Source organism: Lolium perenne, chromosome 7 (genome assembly GCF_019359855.2).
Source record: "Lolium perenne isolate Kyuss_39 chromosome 7, Kyuss_2.0, whole genome shotgun sequence".
Taxonomy (NCBI): Eukaryota; Viridiplantae; Streptophyta; class Magnoliopsida; order Poales; family Poaceae; genus Lolium; species Lolium perenne.
The window spans coordinates 262,588,422-262,604,370 of NC_067250.2; the positions used below are offsets into that span (position 1 = coordinate 262,588,422).

The following is a 15,949-nucleotide window of genomic DNA, read 5'->3' on the forward strand; positions in this document are numbered from 1 at the left end:
CTGCTTCGGCGTGAGACGCGTGAGGGAAGGAGACAAAGAAAGAGAAAGAAGGGAGCGAAGGGGTATCGGGCTGAGCGAGCTGGGCCAGAGGGAGGAAGGGGGAAGCTGGGCCAGGCCAGAGTTTGGTTGCGGGAGAGGAACATGAGGAAGGCCAGGGGAAGAGGGGCCCAGGGAAGGGTTTAGTTTTTGTTTTCTTTTTCTGTTTTCCTTTTTCTCTTTTTATTCAAAGCTGTTTTGAAATTGAATTTGAATCAAGGTGAGGATGAGATTAAAAATAGTTTTACAAAAATAGTTATTTACTTTTAATCAAAACAAAACTCATTTTAATTCAAAATTAATTGTTGAACAACTTAATTATAAAATAGGAAAAAGAGAGGGGGGGTTTATTTAGAAAAACCATATGAGAGGAGGATAAACTGAATTAGGGTTTGATGAAAAAGTTTTGATTTTGTAAAACAAGGATGATATGATGCATGCATGATGCACAAAAGAAAAGAACAAACAATTCTATTTAGGGTGCTGCCCTGGGCCGTTACAATAATCCCCGGATGTGTATTCTTCTTGAGTTGTGAGCACAATAGATGTATCCAATGAAGACCTTTCCATGAAGCAATGTGCATTTTTCATATGAGGATTCTCATTGGGGGATTCAAAGAAGGATGAAGAGGGAATATTGGTGGCGGCAATGGCGTCCACTTCCTTTGAGGTCTCTTCATCACTATCACTATCATTGTCATCGGAAGAATACTCTTCTTTAGTCACTAGTAAATATGCCCGTGCGTTGCAACGGGACAGGGACAATCTAAATCGTGGATATAATTTTAGCGCAAAATGGTGTGTTCTGTAGTCAAGCGTGCCACCACGGTCTCCTCTTCTCGCGCTTCTCCGCAAGCGTCAGTAGTGCTAAGAGCCGGTATCAGTATCACCATCTCATGCTATCGATCATCCACTCCAACACCATGAAGCCAAGGCCTTTGTCCGCCACATCACATGTGTAAAACTTATACATGAACTTGTTCAACCATCTTTATATCCATCTCATCAAGTGTCAAGTTTGGCATATATCTGGATCAAGTACCACAATGTGTGATTATGAAAGAACCACAAGTTGATGCAAGAAACTATAATCTCAGAAGCAGCCTTTGTAACAACAATAACAATACCAAATCAGTACCAAATTAACCTATATCACTTCCAGGTAAATGCACTCACTCAATAATGAAAACCTTCAATCCCAAATATGAGCCCAAGATTCTAATCTCGTACGAAAACAAAGGAGACTCCCAAGTTTGCACAATGCCAGGAATCGGCACGAATACTACTTCCAATTTGCAAAATCTCACACAAAAGGAAGACTACATGATGGAAAACAAACAATGTAGTATTTTAGTTTCTGGTCTCTGTTCCCATTCTAATTGGCCAAAGAAACTACAATAGCCTGATGCTGGACGTGCCAACTCTTACGCTAACTTACCAAAGCCTGATGTGGCATTACACTTGGTACTGAGGCAGTAGTGTGCGGATACGGGGCATATTGAAGGAATTCTACAGTAGTTTGCCTGACATACCGTGCAAAGACCTTCTCAGTGTCATCTGCAATGGTAAGTGCAACTGAAAGCCATGCGTTCATCCATTGTGGCAGATGACTTTACAGAAGGTACAACACAGTCCATCTGGTTGTTCATTCACAACATAGCCAGAGATATTGTGGAATAAAGAAAACTTTAAACTGTGGTCAAGTAGAACACAGCATATCTGTACATCAAGATATAAAATGAAAGCAGGATGTTAGCACAAAGAAATGATTATATTTGAAGAATGCACTCAAATTCTTAGAAACGCCACTAAAAAAAGGTATGCTACTCCTCATAATAAAGGGTATCTGAGACTACTTTTATTGTATTTTAACATATTGGTGGTGATACAGTGGTTGTTTTCTTAAGCATTGTCAACATCTTAACTTGAAATGCCGTGATAAATTATGCCGGCATGTTGAATTTAGCAGCACTGGCAGCAAGCTCAAGTGATATATTCTGGAAATTGATGGGGCAAAGGATAAACCATTGAAAAATACAATAAGCAGTGTCGGACAATGCATCAGAAAAGAAGTTCTCACATTTCCTTTTAAAGGCATACTCATATAATATTAGTAGCCTCTTCGTGTGCCCCTGTATTTGTCTCCAAATCAGCATCAGGTGCACATTTTGATTTATTTAGCGGACACAAATCCAATCGAATTTCTAGAATATATTTACAACAAAGTTCAATAGCCTTCAAGGCATTACAGATATTTGTAGCTTTAAAGAATCCAATGATGAGTGAGGTGTACACTCGATGAGCCGCGCGTGGAAGAAAACGGCGAGCTCAGCTGGTGTGCGATGTAATGCATCACTTTGAGCATATATGAGATTTATTAATATTCCTGGCTGGCCAATAAGGGATAGGTTATTACCTCTTCTTTCATCTCTTCTTTCATCTCGTTCTGGATACTGGATAGTAGTAGATGTCTACATGTTTGGGAACATCTTAAATAACACTGGCAGTAAGAGCTCCATAAATGAAATTATGATGCACATCGAAAGGTACCAGCCTGAACATGTCCGTTGTTTGTGTGTGTAACCTGTTTTCCTCTCTCTCCTTGTAAGGCTCTTCTCACGAGCAAGTTAGTTCATAACCAATAATGCTGCAAGTTATAATTTAATTATTACTTGCAATGCTTCAACTTGGTGGCCCATTCAGCTCTTAACCACAATACAAAATATAAATTAATGGATGCATTATGTATATATAGCGAGCATTGCACTTTGAGAACATATCCAACCATGAAACTGGATTAAATAGAGCTGGTATAAAAATTAAGATGGGGATATAACAAAATAGTAATAGGAAAACACTAAGAAGGATGCAATGTGTACCTTTAATAGTGTATTGTCCCAGTGCATCTATGGGTCGAGGAGAGTACGACCGGTCACGATTTGGATCCTCCGCAGTAGACTTATTGGAAAGCACACATGGATTTCGGTTGTGGACCACACAAACCACAGTGTGTCGGTGACCCCGACCTCGGGGTACCACATTAGTTAGCCACAGTGTCTCCTTCTCTTCTCAACTCTTACTACCTTTTTACTCTTTAGTACACATCCGCCTCGCCGGACCGCAACATTTATAGGCCCGCCAAGCTCAAAGACATTCTTCAGGTTCAGAATCATCCCCATCAACACTGCTATGGTGACTCAACGGAATGATGTCCGATCATCTGAACCTGAAAGGGATGTCCGACCACCATAATAATCAAAGAGTTGTACTGTTTGTAGGTAAAAAAGAAGTGTGCATTTGATTTTTTTTGCTGTGAGGTACAAGTGGTAATACTTTGTTGGAAAACAATATTTCTGAGATGACTCACACAGCTTCCTTACCTTAGGCATCTAACAAGCCATGGAATCGTGTCAAGCATAATATACCTAACTACATCTATGTCAAGCATAGAACAATATCAGTTCTGGAGCCTCTCACTTCATCTATGTTCTCATCTAGCAGTACATCAGCCAAGCACGACTGCATAAGGTTCAGATAATCCTAACTACATAATGGTAGCAAGCTTTATAATGACATGATACAAAGGATTCTGAAAATATAACACATATCACGAGCAATTTTGCAATTTCCTAATATTTTCCTGAGTACACCCCATGGTCACACATTACTACAGCTAGAAGATAGGAGAACTGAGTCAGTTTGCTAAAATAAAATTTGTGAGGGAAACACTGAGTTAGAGATTTTTTGTAACTCTGCAATCAATTAGCCAGCAGAAAACCAAAAGATGTCTCACATGGTACAGATTATTTGCTCCTTCCGGACAAATCAAAGGTTACAAGATGGATCATCCCATGTGTTGCACAGAAACCAAATAGACATAAAGAAACAGTAGATGGTTTGGTACAAACAACAAATGTCAATACCAAAATATGGAAAAACAATATCAAAATGTACTTGAAGATAGTTGTCGTGGATATCATGTAAGAGCACAATACAGCTTTGCCTAGCTCTGTGTACATTAGAAGTAAAATGCATGATCTAGTTTTGCTAGAAATCCATTGTACATTCCAAAGATCAGCAAGTTAGTTCTCTAGAAAGAATTAAGATATAATTCAAAATTTATGCAGAGATACAACGAATGGACACTTACCTTTACAAACAGCAAGGACAGGTGGAGCACTGCTTGAATTTCTGCCATTAGTAAAAAAAGCTGTTGGGGACTAAATGTCCACACACATTTTTTTCTATAAACACTTTAATAAACAAACAATCTGTCCTGTCTATAAACTATCCAAACTCTTACAAATTCACCTAGTTGCAGGCTAGTGATATGCAACAATTACTAAAAATAAGCTAAAGCAGAAAAAGTTGACTGTTAATTTCTGCAGGAAGTTCTCATTTCATGATATTTCAAGCGAGAATTACGTCAACTGTATGCATACCAAGTAGTGAAGAGAAAACGGATGCCAATGCTCAATAAAAACAACAATCCAAGTACTCGCTGGCTCTAATTCAGCACATAAGTAAATAATGATCATTCTCGGGAAAATTGTTTTTCTGTAGTTTTCTATGCAAATACAATTATACTGTATCTAGACTATTGAAAGTTTAGAGTACCTTGAAAATGATCTAGACGATTAAATAATGTGAAACCAGCCATTCATCTGTTTTGGTCAGTCAAGGTTGCTCAGATCAAAACTTTGAGATAAAAGTTTCTGAAATGAAGAAGCAAGTGGCTGTTATCATCCATCAAACATGCATATAAAATCTTAATATTATTGAAATCACTCACATGTATAGAATATAGGAGCATTGGCCTAGAGCTATGCCTGGAAAATGGGGAGGACAGTGCCAATATTTGCAGCAAAGAAAGATTTCGCAAGAGGTAGAAAAGCATTTGGGAGGTCCTGGAGTCACTGGAGATGCATGTCTGCCAGAGCGGTCCCCTTGCCATGCATTCTGCCAGAGCAAGTCGACGATGTCGAAATTCAAATCCTTGTGCAGTGATCCTTGGAATATATTATTAATCAATTTTTGTTGTAAAAGGATCATGCTAATAATATATTCCAAAACTCAATAAACTTTCACCCTTGCTAGTTATAACATTAAGGAAAATAAGGTTTAATTTAATTCGTCTCTTCACTACTGAACGCCCACTTTCTGCTAGCCTTGATTGCTACCATGCACAGATTTTCAATGAATTTTAAAATCTTGGTGGGAAAATACTCACGTCCAATCACCGTGCTCGTTACAAAAATCACATCAGAAGCACAAAACAAAATTAATTCCCTTCATGGAATCAAAGAAAAACCTCAGGTTACTACATATGGGTTCAGTGGGCTCTTTCATTGTCGGTCTTGCTAGATTGTACATCCTGAAAAAGGATACTGAATTAACGTTGAACTTGAACAAAGTTGCAAATTTCGGTTACAAGGAAACATGGTCTTATAATCTTCAGTTAATCTTAATGTGGCACATCATCGTGACCATGCTCATTGCTCTAGTAGCAAAGTGAGAAGGGAATAATGAACCGAGAACTTGGTGTGATTCATAGTTCACGTACCTCCTATTTATCGGTGGTCCACGGAATAACTTGCGTGGGCGGCTTGCGCAGTCTCTCCTCCAGCAGCAGCATCCTCTCTCCCAAAATTTCCTTCCTCCTTCCTATTTTCTGAGCAGCAGAACAGAGAGGTACAGTTTCTTCAGTTACCAACCATACACAACTTCTGAACAGACTCTCCGAACATACACAAGCGGGATGAATAATTGTTTCTTTTGTTGTTGTTGTGGATACCTGAGGTCCACAAATTGAAAGGATGCTGCCTCGTTACATTCCTGCTCCAGCTACTCTCTAACCCAATGCTCTGCACCAAGAACATCAACAAAAAGAATTACCCCAAAAAACATCTCTGATAATAATTCTGGATTTCACAAAGGAAGAAACAACCGTAGAACAAAATGCAGAATAGTAAAGATTGGCTTTTGACAAAAGGCATATATTAGAAAGTTGGATATATTTAAGTGGATCATGTGGACAACACTTTCATAGATACGGAAAACCAATTAAAAGCGCGTGAAGTCGCGTCATGCTTACAGTTGTTGTTGTTGGCTCAATTTGATTATGTGCTTCAAATAGCTCTCATTGGCTAAAAAAGGTCTATAACGGTTATATGCAATTTAACAATCTCATATGAAACATGAAATTTCAAACATCGAGTCATTTGACAGACATAGAAAAAAAGGATTTTTCTTACATACCGAAGGTCGGGAGTACTATTATTGAACACGAAAGACTGATCACCAAAAATGAACTAAAAAGTAATACATTATCTGAGCCTAGCCTTTATAATATTACGGGAAACTTAGATCCTCTCCGCTGTGGGGGTGGATCTATTGTCAGAACAGTTACGGAAGACAATTATCACAACCATGTATTTGTGACACTTATTAGGATTTACTCATTAGGACAGCTAAAGTTTTAAAGTAGCAATTTCTTTATTTGAAGAGTAACCAATATCAGAAAAAACGGAAGGTGAATGAAAGATTTCTAAAAGACCTACTACAGAGCAATACAAGCCCAAGGATCTAAAAAACACTAAACAATTCCCAAGGCAATACCTTACCTCGTCGTACATATAAAAGGGCATCATATGAATCATCGTCGAAACTGTCAACCGCATATAAAAGCCAGCTGCCCGTCCCTCAGCGTACTCCACATATTCCTTCTACCCTGCCATTTTGAGTTGAGTGCCTCCAGCACTGCAGCATTGCTGCTGAAAAATACATGTGCAGAAAACCCCATTGCTGAAGATGTTTTCTTCTAGATGTCCTCTTTAAGAATAGATGGCATTGTCATGTTTGAGATAGAAAAATTATCAGTCCATGCAGATCAACTAGGAAGCATTGGCGCGGCGCCACGCCGCGCCCGTCAAGTGATTCTAATTGATAGAGGGATCCCATATAATGTTAATCTATATAGCTTAAAGAATTTGTCTACATGGTAAAACAATTTTTTCTAAAATATATAAATCAGTTACACATTCAGTCTTGGTCGTTCCAAATCAAAGTGTCCGAGCAGACACGCTATCGTCAGGTCTTCCGCACAGCTGCATTTATATTCGCTGAATCCATCTATGAAGTGGACCTGTAGCTCGTCATAACCCGTGACTCCTCCTATGATTACTTAGGACCCCGAGTTCATGAACTCCTGCAGAAATTGCCGTGTGGCTTGCTTCCCATCTCATATGCCAGATTGCCCTAAGGAACACTCATTTTCGGACGTGCTCATGCGTTAGTAATGTAAACATGGAGATTGTTTTGCTGGTCCATCTCAGGACATGAGACAGCAACACAACACATGTCCGATATGTTGAAGGTTGAATGCCTGAAACACAGACATCACACGGGAAAATATGTAAATAAAGGGAGGTGACCTCATCCTTAGCAGCGAAGGAGACACAGTCTCCATTAACCTCACATGCTCAGAGAACTCATAAAATATTAGACAAAACTCAATATAATTATGATAGTGCACCACCTCTAAAGAAATACATAAATGAGACAAACTACATTACACAATATTGAAGACCATCTAAGAGAACAATGGTAGGTAACCTGAACGATATTTGGTTCAGGAGATTGCCTTTGATTTATCCATAACGGAAACCAAGTTTTTCTCAACAAACAACTTAGAGCATAGACATAACAGATTGTGAACAAATGCTCGTTGGTTAGTAAAATGAAAATGAAAACAAAAATATGCTACTTTTTATTGAACTGTCGAAAAATCAAGATTTATATATGTCGATGGTTGTTCATCATTAAAAGAAATTAACATTAAAACTGGAATTTACATAGGCTGTGCATCTTAATTTAATTTTGTTTCTTTCAAGGGATAACTATACGTATAAACGTGTAGGATTTCTTTCTTTAATGGCAATCAGTATATACAGAAATAATCCAGAATATATTTATATCCTTCATTATCATTGCAAAGAAGATTCAAGGAAAGGAGCTACTTAACTACTAACCTGAATGGTAGAACCAATATCTCAACCTATGGTCAATTGGTCGTCATTATCATTTGAAGACTGGGGCCATGTACAAACAGTTAGAAACTTCAGAAGGTGCGATAATATAGTTAATGTGAGGTCTACATTCACCTATCTAAAAGGCTTTTTATTAGCAACAATAAAATCAAAGAAAATATAATATACTATTTCTTCATGGCAATCTAAGGAGGTATAATTCAAAGAAAAGTAGTATACAATTTTGCATAAATAATATAGGAACAATACATATGAAGAAGATAAGCATGTACAAAAAGAATAACTTGCAGATATATAGCTATCCAAATGATGTTGAGGCACCATGGATGTGAATTCAATTACACAATAACACTTAAAAATAGTGTAATATTGTCCACTGTGAATGCCAAAGATTAGAGCAGATCACCAAAAATATGCAGCATGCCAAAGATTAGAGCAGATCACCAAAAATGTTTGTCATTGAATTACTATATAAAGATAGATTTTTGTTATTGGAAAGGTTAGGCATAATGCATCAATATGGGAATTACTCGATAGAACAAAATACATACTTCCAATTATATTGATAAGCATATAGTAGGAAATAATCACAAGCATGATGAGGAATACATTACAAAATAAATAGTGACATCTGATAAATTAACGGAGACATGAGATCTAAATTTATGACGAATACACATATAAAATACTTTACACAGTATAGTCATACAGTTCAGCTAAACAAAGAGAACACACAAATATTACGCAATGCATAGGTGTTCTGGTCGTCTTATGTAAGTATTCTGGAAGGCAGCTTCTGCACTTTCTAGCCGTAGTCACAACGACTGATTCCGCTCTGCCCATGACCCCCACAACTGTAGAAATATGGAGAAGCAACAAATGAGATAGATTAATATGAATTTATTAATTATAAAACTGTAACTTGCTAGATAACTATACGAAATGAAAAGAAATATCATTGCTGAAAAGCTTCAGTTGAAGCGGTACTTGACCAGCACAAGTAACAATGAAAGCATAAGAAGCTGATGGTCGAAATTTCCTTTTGCTTCTGAATGGTGAAACCTCATTCGACGATTGTATGTTTAATCAGGATATCAGTAAGTCCAAAACTCCTATGTCAGAATGTACTTCTACAAAATTAACAACCGAGTTTCCAGTAGGGAGCATTCGTTCAGTTTTTCTTCAAGCTTTCATGTGGAAATTCTGAGAGCAGATGGCAGATTCCAAATAATACAGCCTATGTTTAATCCCTTCTCTGTTTGCATCAATAAACATGTGCATACCAAAAGTAGATTGCATAGCCTGAATATCTGGCAATAATGAATCCAACTGCAATCAGGAAACTCTGAAAGTTTATATCTCTAGGAAGTTACAGTTTTGTTCTCACATCTACCATGATTGGACTACATGGTATTCCTTCAGAAAGTAGAAGCAATGTCGTCGTGGTGAAGCTGTGGCCTTTTTACAAACATATAATTAATCACCTCGACTTTCATTGCCAACTCTGTTGTAAAATCTGCAGGTAAGAAACCCACTGATATTTAGATTTAACATGGCAGAGCCTTGTTCTAATCATGCAACAGGTAGCCTGCTGAAAACTCACTTTTGAGCTTGTTATGTCTACGCAGATTTTTTAAAAAAATCACTGCCATGGAGTGCGAGATGCAAGAAAGCAAATACCAAACAAACATTCTTTATCCGTCCTAGAGAGACCTGCTGGAAGCAAGCTCCTCCTCACCCATCCGTGGGTGATGAACACCACAAGGCACTGCATCTCGATGTTATTCAAAAGGAGGTTATCAACTGATATTGCTCAACCTTTTTTTAATTTCCTTGTTTTTCCATCTGCCATGGACATATTAAGAGTATTAACCAATCAACAATCAACTTTCTATGGATGATACAGTGCGGGTATAGAACAAACTCCAGGATACATGAAAGATAGGTGCTAGCTTGATTCGATTAACAGCAAATTGTATAGGGAATACACATACATCTACACAAACCTTTCCATCAAAAACACAGAAAGTTGCGTATATGCTGCAAGCGAACATAGTACACCAGTGGAAGTATCTAAACTGAAAGTTGAGAGCACTTTGACATTTCATAGGTTGGCCCCATACAAAATAAGATGTATCCATTACACAACATTTTTTAGCCACGGTTTAAACATGCCGTATTAAATGAGATCAGCAAGATCTGAATATGTACGCCAGGAAATACTCCAGAAGTGTTTACATGTGTAACAATCAACATGTGATAAATTCTAAATTATCCAGTTGAATGGACTAATGTTTATGTTAGATAGATTTGTTCAACATTCCTGATTCCTAGTATATTCATTCCCAGATTATAATTACTATTATCCATTATTTTGCAGGTTATTTATTATATTGTTATCTTGATTCTTGGGAATTGCATGGTGGTACTGTTTGAAGATTTTTCATTCAGAATCGAGAAAAAATGAATCACGGCGCAACAATACTCTATAAATAGGCCTTTATATTAACTATAAATGTATGGTGAAAACGGATGAAAGAAAGCAACATGCAGGCGATGCGTAGATAACCTTTAGTAATATCTAAACTCATACATCTCTTTAGAAAAATATGTGAAATTATATATTAAACTTTACGCTCTACATCCATTCTTAATTTAGTTGGAACATTATAATCTATAAGAATCACACGTCCATACAGGACTTCTAAAAATCTTTACTACCCTCTACTATTACTTTGTCAGTAATGTCTAATAATAGTATTCAGGACCTTTGACACGACTCAAAGGTGATTTCATTTGATTTTTATTTCATTATACCGGTTTTCATAAGTCTCAACAGTTTGATCATAAAAAATAACCATACAATATATAGGTGTTCTATTTGCACATTACCTCAAACATATCTGGACGTTGGAAGATTGGATTCTGCAACTGCGTATAGGAAAATATCATGTTGCAAGCGATGTTGTTCCCTTGGAAGGATTAGTGCAGCAGAGGGTCAATTCTTTCATCGCAGAAGTCAAGTTTGCCGCTTCTTGCAGGGTCCATGTATATTGGGCCTGGCAACATTGGAGCAGCCGTGCTAGTCTTCCCATCGCGGCTCAGGGAACACAGTAGCTGAGAAGAACATAACCCCAAGTGGCTTGCCTCCCCTCCCTAAATGCTACAGAAGATAATCGATTAACACATATGACATGTACAAAATCGCTTTTTTCTTGATTATTATAGTAAACAATATTTGTCAGACCAAACCGATTAGGTGGTTCTGTGATGAAAATAACAGATGGAGAATAGGTTCTGAACCACTGGCTTCCAGCCTTCCAGTAACAGCAGCAGACTGATCTACTTCAAGAATCACCTCAGTACACCATCTCCTCTCCTGCATCAACAATCATGAGTTTGGTTACCATGCAATGCAGCGTGGTTTGGACATGAAATTGTCAGAGTTATTAGGTCGGAAAATAAAAGGATTGGTGAGAGGCTGTATTGAATCGTATCACTTCCCTAGGTCGATTGCAGTGTCAAGGAATATCTGCAGTTCATAAGGGGATTACAAAAAGACGGTGATGCAAAGGATGAAGAGTATCATGTGCTCTCTAGGCTCTAGCGGTTTAAGCAGGAGGCGGAGGCACATCTACGTCAGACATCAACACCTAAACCCTGATCTTGCCGGCAGATCCACACGTGGAGAAAGTGGAGATAAGCCCGAGAGAGAAACAGAGGGCAGAGATCTTACATGTGCCGACGCCGGAGACTCCGGCCCTGCTGCGCTCCTTCTAGTTGGTGCTGAAGAGGCTTGCCGGGAGGGGATTGTCAGCGTCGATCCAAGCCTCGTCTGTCAGCAGGGCGGAGATCTTACCAGTGCCGACGTCGGAGAGGCCGACCTTCCTGAGCTCCTTCTTCTTGCTGCTGAAGAGGCTTTCCGGGAGGGGATTGTCAGCGTCGATCCAAGCCTCGTCCGTCAGCAGGGCGGAGATCTTACCAGTGCCGACGTCGGAGAGGCCGACCTTCCTGAGCTCCTTCTTCTTGTTGCTGAAGAGGCTTGCCGGGAGGGTCTTGTCAGTGTTGATCCAGGCCCCGTCTGTTGGCCTTGTCGTCGTGACCCAGCATATACGGCGCGACGAAGCCATTGACGGTACTGGTGAGAAGAGGTAGCTCACCGCCTCACCGGCATGTTGCGACATGGTGACAGGCACGGCGCCAGGGCCACATCTTGATTCTTGAGGAAGGAGCCAACTCGCCTGGAGCACATGGAAACAATCGATGGCATCTTGACACATCTTTGATATTCAGAAGCTGTGGGGGTGGATTGGCGGAGAGGAAGAGAACGTGGGACAGTCGAGATGGGAACTCGAGAGGACGTGACTTTTCTAGATGCAACCAATATCAGTGCAAAGTAAAATCGAGGGTGACCGGCAACCCAAAGCAAGAATAGCGAATGGTAAACATGGGGCAACCGGTAACCGGGAAGCATCGAGGTGAAAAAAAAAATACCAAACAGAAATTAATCTATCCCAATGTGTGAAGAGATAGTGAGGAAATTAACGCATCTACAGTACCCCAGTTACTATGGAATCGCTAAACTGATTGAAAATTATACAGTGTATAATAATATACAAGTCTTCCCTCAAGATATAATCATAAGTATTTCTGATGGATCTCACTCACTGAATGTTTCGGCAAAGCATCTAACAGTCGGAAGAATAACTGTTGAAGAACATGAACACGTAAACAACTGTGTTTCACACTTTCAGTTAGCGCCCTCTCAATAAAATGCTGCATACAGTATCATGGCATCATTTACGACATGGATTACATAAGAATACAGAGATGAGGTCTGGAAGTACGAGGGAGCTCACATGGCTGCCAGCCATCGGGTATTCTCATTTCAAGAATTCCCCAAATCAATGTAGTAGTATCACATAAGACACCAAGATTTGCCTGTAGAATGACTGAACCGGAAAGAATACTACCTGTCAAAATGAAGATCAAAAATCATAATCAATTACAGTCCGAGGAGGACAGGCAATGTGCGACGAGGTGTTGTTGAACGACCAGTTTCGGCAACCTATGCAGCAGCTCTAACCCTACTCCAAGGAGGATGGAACAAGTAGTGGTAGGCGTGAGGGTCTCGCTATCTCGGCCTCAACTCAGGTCACATTGTGCGGAAGGAAGGCCGCAGAGAAACCCCGGAAGCAGCGTCAGCCCGAAGGAAGGCCGAGCGAAGTACAACGGGGGTTATTCCGTTGGAAGACATAGCAACCATGTAACACCTCCCTCCCTCTTCCTCTGAGATCGGAGGGAGTCAGAGGAAATGAAGAGAGGCACGTGGATGGAGAATTCTAGCGGAATAGGAATTGGTGGGATCTGCGCCAACCCTGGACGGCGGACGTGGAACCAACGGAAGAGGAATCGGTGGAAGGAGATGTCTCGGCGTCCACAGATCCCGTGGAGGATTACACGGACAGGTGCGGGTCTTGTCTATCCAGCAGCCTATGGAGATCGCCATCCACGGCGTCCTCCAGCCCGGCCAGCGGAGTATGAGGCAACGCGCCGTCGCTGCGTCTCCATCAGGAGGGCGCAGGCTCGTGGCCGAGATTCAGGGCGATGGCGGCGGGATTAGGTGCGGGGGGAAGGAGATGACAAGGAGGCCAAGGAGTGCGCGGGTGCGTGTTGACGGGGATGACCTGGATGACTGGATGGCGTAGTGCTACTGGTTTGTTGGGCTTGGCCCAGGCGGGACGACTATCAAGCTGACGACGAAACGTTTTGACGTATTGGAGGCTGGCCGAATAAGGAACATGTTCCTCCTTTTTAACTAGTGTAGATTAACACAATCCTTGATGGCCTCTTGTTCTTCCTATTCTTGATGTAGAATTTCTTGTTGAGGGCCTTTGAATCTTTGCTCTTGTCCTTGGGAATGAGCCTTCCACCACGAGTTTCTCTATTCTCATACGGGCACTCGGTGATGAAATGAAACTTGTCACCACAATTTAAGCAAGATCTTGATCTTGGGCCCGAGCTCTTGAACCCACTTGCGTTGTTTCTCTTCATGTTTTCTTCCTTTTCTTTGGATGGATCAACCCAAAAGGTTCTTGCATGGAATGCCATATGGTCATGGTAGTGGTATTCCAAATCCTTCGGATGGGACATGCTCCAAGAGGTTCTATATGGTTCTTGAGTGTTCACCTCTTCCACCGTATTGACCTTCAAAGCAAGATTTGTACCTTGTGCCATCCCTATGGCACGATTCCGTGAGTCTTGAGAGTTTTGTACGGCCACCTTGAGTGCTTGCATTTCATGCACCACTTGATAGGAGGTTAGCGTAGCATAGCTTTCTCTTCCAAGGAGACTCTTGACATCGATGGGTTCATAAGGCATCATGGAATCAATATACTTGTCCTTGATCCAGAATTCATCAATATGTTTGGTACCCGCATTCTGAAAGGCATCAGAAATGGTGATAAGCCTTCTATACATCTCATGATGATCTTCATCTGGCAACCTCATGAATCCTTCGACTTGGTTCCGAAGAGCACTATACTTGTTTCTCTTCATGCTTTCACTTCCCATGAAGATAACGGTCAAACCCTTCCAAGCTTTCTTGGCGGTGGTGAAATTTCGAACATAAGCCAAGTCCTTTGTCCCCACAACGGTTTGAATCATGTTCAAGGCAATAGAGTTGAGTTGGTTATCAACCTATTCTCTTCTATTCAAGTTGTTGGGGTTGTAAGGCTTGTAACCTTCCTCAATGATTCTCCAAAGCTCATTGGGAGGCACTGCAAACATGAGAGCGAAACTCAAATTGCCACTTATTAAAATCTTCAACATTAAACTTGGGTGGATCACCCCTATTGTTTATATGAGGGTGGGGAACCGGGATGTCGGGAGAGCGGAAAGGTGGAGGAACGACATTGTAGCTCTCACCATCACCCGTTCTAGGAGAAGTGCGGGGGGTTTTAATTTTATCTAAGTGATTGATGTCTACGCACGCTTCTATTCCTGTAGACAGTGTTGGGCCTCCAAGAGCAGAGGTTTGTAGAACAGCAGCAAGTTTCCCTTAAGTGAATCACCCAAGGTTTATCGAACTCAGGGAGGTAGAGGTCAAAGATATCCCTCTCAAGCAACCCTGCAATCACGATACAAGAAGTCTCTTGTGTCCCCAACACACCTAATACACTTGTCAGATGTATAGGTGCACTAGTTCGGCGAAGAGATAGTGAAATACAAGTAATATGGATGATTGTAAGTAGTAATTGCAATCTGAAATAAAGATGGCAGCAAGCAAACATGTAACAGAACAGTAAATAAACGGTGATTCGATATTTGGAAACAAGGCCTAGGGATCATACTTTCACTAGTGGACACTCTCAACATTGATCACATAACTGAATAAATAAGTGCTACTTTCTCTACACTCTCTTGTTGGATAACAAACACCATTCATTGTGTAGGGCTACAAGAGCTCCCTCAAGCCGGAGTTAACAAGCTCCACAACATCCGGAGTTTATATTTAAGTAACCTTTAGAGTGCAAGATAGACCATTGCAATTTAAACCGAGTACTAACATAGCATGCACACTGTCAACGTCAGGCTATGAAAGGGGGAATAGATCGTATCAATACTATCATAGTATTAATTAACTCCATAATCTACAAGAGATCACAATCATAGCTTATACCAAGTACTACATGATGCACACACTGTCAACATTACATCATTGAGGAGGAATAGACTACTTTAATAACATCACTAGAGTAGCACATAGATGATATTCAACTAGATCACAAAGAGAGAGATGAACCACATAGCTACGGTAGAGCCCTCAGCCTCGGGGGAGAACTACTCCCTCCTCATCATAGGAG

General features: G+C 40.3%; 2 long non-coding RNA genes across 5 annotated transcripts; both read right to left on the minus strand.

Moving 5' to 3' along the window:
* Positions 1-1,288: 1,288 nt before the first annotated feature.
* Positions 1,289-13,033, minus strand: LOC127312991 (uncharacterized). 3 transcript variants are annotated; one of them, XR_011748901.1, is made up of 7 exons: positions 12,944-13,033; positions 12,753-12,860; positions 6,660-6,867; positions 5,831-5,957; positions 4,829-5,707; positions 4,654-4,751; positions 1,289-2,683 (listed from the first exon to the last, which is right to left on the minus strand). It is a non-coding gene; the product is annotated as an uncharacterized lncRNA (long non-coding RNA). The 3 variants fall into 3 exon arrangements; XR_011748902.1 differs by having other exon boundaries at positions 4,829-5,045; positions 5,600-5,707; positions 5,831-6,867; XR_011748900.1 differs by having other exon boundaries at positions 5,831-6,867.
* On the minus strand, positions 8,633-11,678 carry LOC127312989 (uncharacterized). 2 transcript variants are annotated; one of them, XR_007858720.2, is made up of 4 exons: positions 10,977-11,678; positions 9,798-9,929; positions 9,472-9,600; positions 8,633-8,938 (listed from the first exon to the last, which is right to left on the minus strand). It is a non-coding gene; the product is annotated as an uncharacterized lncRNA (long non-coding RNA). The 2 variants fall into 2 exon arrangements; XR_007858719.1 differs by lacking the exon at positions 10,977-11,678 and having other exon boundaries at positions 9,798-10,963.
* Positions 13,034-15,949: the final 2,916 nt, after the last annotated feature.